Below are 7856 nucleotides of genomic sequence, written 5' to 3'. Positions count from 1 at the left end.
GAGGTATTTTCATTATATATGATATAATTGGTATGATGTATGAGATACATCTAGTGGAGGATTGATGTAAATGAGATTTACATTAAGTACCATGGAATAGAAAAAGAACTATGGTTTCTATGTTTCATGAGATGAAATATTAAAACTATAGGTTATAAATATAGTATGATAGGTTGGTTATCATTTATATTTATAATAATATTAATTATTGGATAATTAATTCTTTTTCTTTAATAACCAAGTGAATGGGTGGTTATTGAATTCATGGTAAACGTGAGTTTAAAAGGAAAGTGGTTTTCCTAATTTGAAAAGAAGTTTTCCAAACGCTAAAAAGTTTTTTGAGTTTTCTCTCTCGTGCAGAAGAAACTCCTGTAGTCGTCAAGTACATACGGATTTATTAAATGACGGCTGGGCGAGCTAAACGACCAGGCAGAGTAGAGTTAAACGATCGTTCAGTATTTACTAAACGATCGCCTAGTTTTGCTAGACGATCGCTTGCCCTAAGTAAACGAACGTGTAGAGTCTATAGGTGACAAACCGAGCTAAACGATGAGCTAAACGCTTGCACAGATTTTGCTAGAAGATCGCATAGCTCTATCTAAATGATTGGGCATCGACCTATACGATAGGTCTCCGCCATCTCCCACTTGCCTAGTCGTGTATGTGATCAGTGTTTCCTCCTTCGTCTGCCTCATTCCAAGTCTGAACAGAGCCCACCTTCTGGTTCTCAGATTGAGAATACCAAGGTCTCCTTGTTGATGGTGTCAGACTCAATTCGACACCGTGTAGCTTTATTGGAGGCTATTCGTGGTGCTGTGGAGGGTGTTCATGTCGCTGAGGAGATCATGATCGAGGCGATCGTTGAGGATTAGCGCGAAGTGTTGGTGTTGTGTTTATTGCTGTGTTGCGATTGTGTAGATCGAGCGTTCGAGGTTGTTGTTGTTCGCGCATTCTTGAGCAAGGAGCGTGGAGACGACGTGAAAGATTTTCGTAGAGTTCTTCTTTGTTCATTTGTTGTTCATGCTGTAATTTCTCTATTATTTTCATAACCGTTTATGTTTGAAGTTGACTGTGAATGTATTTGTTCATTCATGATTGTAATTTAGAATAAACTTGTTCCATTGCACATGGAAATATCGCTTCCGATTTCCTTCAGTATTCACCATGGACTTGCCAAGCACAAAAGCTCTTGCTTGGTGTCTTGGCCACAAGCTTCACACTAATTCCTACAACAGTGCATAGCCATCTTAATGCTTAGCTTAACATCCTATGCATCGGATAGCTCATCAGCCTCTTCGTATAGCTTCCAGCCTCATTGCATGGTTTTCGCATCATATAGCGTACTAGTCGCACGCCTCAACACACATCTCACAGCCACATGGCTCACGCTCACTCAGCGCCTTGTGTTTAGCGCCTTACACGCAATCGAGCATCTCCTTACTCATGCATGGCTTTTACTCGATGCACGATCCTTTCCTCTCTCACGCATGGCCTTTACTCAAAGCACAATCCTTTTCTTGCTTACACATGACCTTTACTCGATGCTCGATTCTTGCCTTATCAACTGCCATGCCCCAATGCCTAGTGTTTACTCAATGCTTGATTCACACATGGTGTCTACTCGATGCTCGGTTCTTAACAACACATGGTGCCTCTATGCATTCAACACTTTGTCAAATTTTTGTTACCTAAATCTTTACTTAACCACAACATAATTTTTAGCCTTTAAGGTCCAATTTTTCAATACTTAAGGCATTTTCCTCCTTTTTCTTCTTCTACAAGCTTTCTTATTAACCAAGTTCTAACCTAAATCACTTAGGTGAAATTCAGGGTTTCACATTTACCACCTCCTTAAAAAAAATTTCATCCTCAAAATTTAACGAACATTTATGCACACCAATCAAACAACAAATTTTTATTTACTAACAAAATTTAATTACAAAGCTTGTCTTTACACTACTCCTCCAGATTCTTGCCTTTGCTTCTTCTAGCATCGGGCATTTCCTCATCCTTAGTAAAAGCATACAGTTTCCCCTAAGGTTGGTTGGGCTTCCCAGTCTCGTTTTTCTTTGTGCCACCCACACGTCCTCCTCCTAAACTCGAGGTTTAATTCATTGATTTACAATTTGTGACACATTTTTCCATTCACGACCCACTATTTGGGGACACTCCCTCTTAAAATGTCCTAGTTGTCCGCACCTATAGCAAGTATGTACTTGCTCCGAACATCTTCCCCATTGATACTTATTACAAGTTGAGCATCTGGGTCTTGGTTAGCACTCGTCACATATTCTTTTAATTGATTCGGATAGGGTTGTCCAATAATTACCTCAATTGTCTTGCTTCTCAGAGTTGGATCCTGATTTTGGTGTTCTCTTCCATTTAAACAAACTTTTATTTCCAACTCCAGGAGTAAAGTGTTGAGATTGTTGTCCTAATTCTCCTAGAGTCTCATAGTTTATAAACTTTATACACATTGTTACGAATAAAATAAGAATTTTTTTTTATTTTGCATTTACTCATATCCAATAAACAAATATCCATGGTTATTGTATGTAAACTTAAGCATGTATATGAGATATACAAGTGGATCATGCCTTAAGTAATAACCTAAAAGGTCTGTAGTATAAGGATAAAAGAGGGATACCTTATCCTGGTGACACTAAGGATACGACCCGCTTTATAGAGATTTATAAGTGTTATGAACTACTACAGATGGTCTGATCCTGACCATTCATGTGGAGATATGCAAGCAAGGGTGTCCTATACAAAGAGTTTGTATAAGACCGGATCACGAGATGATTCGTCTCTTTATATAGAGCCATTGATACTTGAGACTTACATCTCACCTAAACAACCATAGGTGACTTAACCTTAATCCTAAGTGTTTTAGGAACTCCTGCCTTTGAGAGCGATCCTTTGATTAGTATGGATGAAAGTGGCCAAATTGCCAACTCAACAAGCCTACCTTTTTTGGGGATTATTCTAATTGGGGAGCCGGGAACTCAGTTACACAAGATGGAATTCACTCCTTCCCCAAAGCAGGGGTAAGTAGATAGATTTTTCCCTTAAGGGTTGACAGCGGATCTTAAACATAGTGGCCACATCCTTTCTTTGGAAGAGAAAACTCAGTCATAGTAGGACTATGACTTATTGTTTATTAGAGGAATCAGTGGTACTTAAGGAGTTATATATAACTACAGGGGAAAAATGGTAAATTGGCCCAACTGTACTTACGAGCGAGTTGTGAAGAGTCATCGCATTGTTGATTGGTTGATATGGACACAGAAATATATCTGTAGTGAGAAGAGTGCAGCTGTCGATCTTTAGTAGAGTGCCCATCAGTTAACGGATGGTGGATCCCGTGACTAAAGAGTTAACTCAGTTATTCACGTACTATTAGAGCTTCAAGCTATAGGTTCATAATGTCCCCTTGGTAGCTTGATGGATTAAAGTTGAGAATCAGTTCTTGGAGTTGATTAGAAGTGTTCAAATTGACAAGAGGAAATTCAATTGTATATGATATAATTGGTATGATGTATGGTTCCCAAGCTCTCATGCAGTCATTGAGCGAACCTATTTAATAAATATTCTTCATCCCTAGCTCCTTCTTAGGGATAACTGGATTCACTTTTACTCTTTTCCCCTGACCTACCAGGTTGGGTTGGTTTCGATGTTTCCCACTTCTTAGCATGGTTGTCTGCAGATAATCAAATATCGATTAAGTAAAAGCTTAATAGTCAAAGATTTACCACACACCAGTTACAGAAGATTTCTACTTATTTATTCCCAAGGTCGATCATTACAGATCTAAGTCTATTTACATTAATTACATTATGTACACTCTTTCTTGATCTCTTAACTTCTTTCCTAATTACTTCTAATGTCTAAGGGTTAGTCTCCAAAAAACTGCTTCTTTAGAAGGCTTTTCGTCTTCCTGTGTTCGGGTTCCTGACAGAACAGGCAAAATTTATGAGAATCTTCAACACAAAACCCAACATGAAGATTGACCGTCAAATTCTATTACTATCCTGTGCGGGTTGTCGATTCCAGTATTCTAGATAGAGCCAACTAATTGACCTGAACTTCTAGATGTATGGGTCATTTTTGTTTCTCTGTCGTATGTCGTCTCTGGCATAAACCTCTTAGTTCTGCTGCCTACAGGTGCAACAAGTTGTATTTGATTCTCCCTTAAAACTTGTTTGCATCTTTCTCCATTTTTCCTTTTGGAAGTATACATAATTTTTCCTAATATGGCTATGTATACCACAACCAAAATGAATACTGGTCCCCATCAAGCATAGACCTTTATGGTTTTTTCTACACTTTGGACATCTAGGTTTTTTTATTGGATTCCATTAATTTATTCCAGGATTGATGATTTGGTGTCCCAAATCAGTATCAAGTAAGGACTATTTATCTCGATGTTCCCTCTACTTCATCCAGAGTTAGTATTGTAGGTAGCATCACTCGTTTTGGATTCCTGCCACCACCGAGGTCTACTACTCAGATACATTTCCTACATTGAAAGTCGTTCAAGTTATTTACTACACTTTAGCTAACTCTTTCTATTCCCTCCAGGGGTTTCCTGTAACCCTTTTTCCAAAGCCTGCTACGAGCTAGCCAAAATCTATACTAAGTTTTATTCTTAGAGTTTTTCCAAAACCTTATGCTCTGATACCAACTTGTCATGTCCCCTCCTTAGCCTTGTCTCCCAGACCTAGAAAGAGATGTGAAGACAACTGATACCAACCTTGTGATACCAACTGCCTAACTTCATAACATTCCACAAATAGCTAATAAATAAGAATTTAATTAATTTTTATGAGTGGTTACAAGGTTTATACTATTATACAATATTAGCTTTAACATGTCTGATGACTTTCAAAGAAAAACCCAATTCGAGTCTTGCACTATGAGAGAGTACCAGTTCCATACCTTGGGTGGCTTTTCTTAGAACGTTTCGCTATTTTCTACCTGAGGCGGAGGGAAATAAAACATTTGAAAATGTGAGCTAGAAAGCCCAGTGAGTGGTACCTTTTGAGAACATATGAAAACAAGTTTGATTTAAAGGAACACATTTGTGGGAAAACACTTTTAACACAAGATAAGCCTCACAACAACAATGGAACCCTCCTAGCCTGGTAACTGGATAACCCTTGCATGATCATGTATCTCCCCGGGTATTCCCATGAATTCCCAATATGAATGATGTGGAAACAATTCCAGTACCCTTATAGCCCATCAAATGTGCACATGTCAATATTATCCCGCTAGACGTGTTGTAGGCATGTTAACAATTTTTCAAGGTACAATCCAATTTCCAATGCAAATTACAACAACAATATATTATGAATGTAAGTCAACCAATAAAATCCAAGAAAACACATCTCCCGATCATGCCAATTCTTTGCATATATATAATAACATATATGTATGTATATATATATAATTCAACATAACAAACTAATAATAACCACTCATAGTCCTCCTGTTTATCGTTCAAGACTTTGCTTAGCACATCTACTGGCCCGGGTTTCCTTGAATTTCTCTTCTTTTCAAGAAATCCAAAATTACTCCAAAATTACTCCAATAATTCTATCTCAATCAAAAAATAATTTTAAAATAGAATAATCAGCTTACCTCTTTTTGAAAATACCAAAATAGTTCTAACTTTCCAAAAACAGCTTTTAGAGGTTATTTTGGCAGGTCACGGGCGTTGGGCTGTAGGATGGGTGTGGACGCGAGAAACTAGGCATTAGGCGTCGCATAGGGTGGACAACACTGGGCGTCAATGCTCGGCTGGGATTGCGCCTGGTCGATCGCATGTAGGGTGGCGATGGGACGCGCACAGACGTGCACTAGGATGTCCGCACACCTTGCGTTAGGCATTCGCGCTCGCCTTGCGATGACGCATGGGTAGGGCTGGACGTGCGGCAAGCACAGACATCTAGCAATGGGCGCTGAGCTATATTGTGCGTCCGACTGGGCTTTCTACCTTTCAATGTCAATTCCTTGTTCCCCACAACTCCAACTTGAACGGCAGCCTGGGGCCTTACACCTAACTCCCTTCTGGACACTCTTACATTGAAATCACTCAAAAGGCATGAGTGAGTTCTGAGAACTAAACTCTCTAACTAGCCCTATTTATAGGCATCCAAACTCCCCATTGCTTGACATCTCCAACTTCCTTGCATGCTTATATGGCTTCCTCTTGTGCTGCCAATGCCTACCTTTGCTAGCTTTACCCTGAAGTGGCTTTCTCACCTTTAGCCAATTCAAAGTCCTAACTTTGCATGCCCTCTCAAACCTCCACCTAGCCTTGGCTTAAATCATAACTCTCCCTCGTTTAGCCACATGTTCGGATGAGTTGCCATCTTAGCCTTGCTCTCCAAAACATAACTTGTCAACGCATACTTCATCCAATGATCGCATGCTCTCTTGATCGCATTGTCTTATCCAACATTTGACTCTTCCTTCGCCCTTAACTAGCCTTAGTCCTTTTCATGACTTCCCTTTGTCATGCTCTCTTTCCCTATGATTGGCTTTCCCTTGGCACATACCCTTCTTAGCCAACACATCCCCATGCGCTCACTATTTATACTTAGGCCATTGCATGGTTTTCCAACGCATACAACACCACCAATGCATGCACACCTTTTTGCCTAGGCCAACCTTGTCACATGCATCCATGAGCTTCTCTAACCTCTATGACCTGGCCATCGCATGATTTCAATGCATAGGCATTGCCTTGCCTTCCTCATGCGATTAACTTCCAATTACTTTGGCTAACGCCTTATCCCTTCTCTTGGCCACCCACACCATGCATTCCCCATGTCCTTGCCAAGCACAAAAGCCCTTGCTTGGTGTCTTGGCCACAAGCTTCACACCAATTCCTACATTAGCGCATAGCCATCTCAACGCGTAGCTTAACATCCTTGGCATCGCATAACTCACCAGTCTTATTGCATAGCCTTCAGCCTCATAGACGATCGCATGCAGAGAAAACTCTCCATCGCAAAGGCAAACGCGTTCAATTAACACATGGGTGTTGCGGTAATCAACCGCATGCGTCCATCGCATGGGAGTTGCGCTCATCAGGTGATTGCGATCATCGTGTAGAGTTGTGGTATTAAGCGAATGTGGTCCCTACATGATTGCAGCTACACGATAATGCATAATAAAGGATCAACGTAAGGTTGGTGGACTGAATGCATCAACGCATATCTCAGGAAAATCAAAAGCTGATGTTGACATTTCACCTACCATGCCGTTAGTAGCAGAGATTCAGAAAGAACTAAACGCACCCTGAATGTCAGAATCAGAGCAGTCCATTAATGTTGTCGGCGATCCAGGCTCTATATAAAGAAGTCGATGAATAGAATTTCAACTGGTTTGAGGATTATCCATGCAACCCAGGGTCTATGCCTGTGATCAGAAAAATGCGTGAGAAAAAGCTTGAGAATTCTTCACTTCCTTCCTCTATTGCAAGTGACGACCAGAGCCTTCGACCAGAGCTAGATCTTGAGAGAGTCAGCTCCTCCGCCCATCCATGGCACCACCGACAACCTTGATGCACATTCGCTGGAAGCAAGTCATTGCTTCCAGCTGGTCATTTCATTTTCTCTTTTTTTCTCATATTGTATTGCACTACATTTTGGGATTTAAAGAATTAATACATTTTGTGTTCAATACATTTCATATGTCCTTCAATTTCGTCTCCATCTTCTTTCCTTAGCATCCTTAACTTTCATTGCATCACTTAGTGAGATTGCTAGAGTATCGCATACTTAGTCGTGTAGATTAGAGATATGAAGCATGTAGCAAACCACCGAGAGGTGTGCATTGCATGAGTG

Source organism: Benincasa hispida, chromosome 4, assembly GCF_027475165.1.
Source record: "Benincasa hispida cultivar pf3 chromosome 4, pf3_genome.v1.1, whole genome shotgun sequence".
Taxonomy (NCBI): domain Eukaryota; kingdom Viridiplantae; phylum Streptophyta; class Magnoliopsida; order Cucurbitales; family Cucurbitaceae; genus Benincasa; species Benincasa hispida.
The sequence above is the reverse complement of the archived record's forward strand: the minus strand, read 5'-3'. Positions refer to the sequence as shown.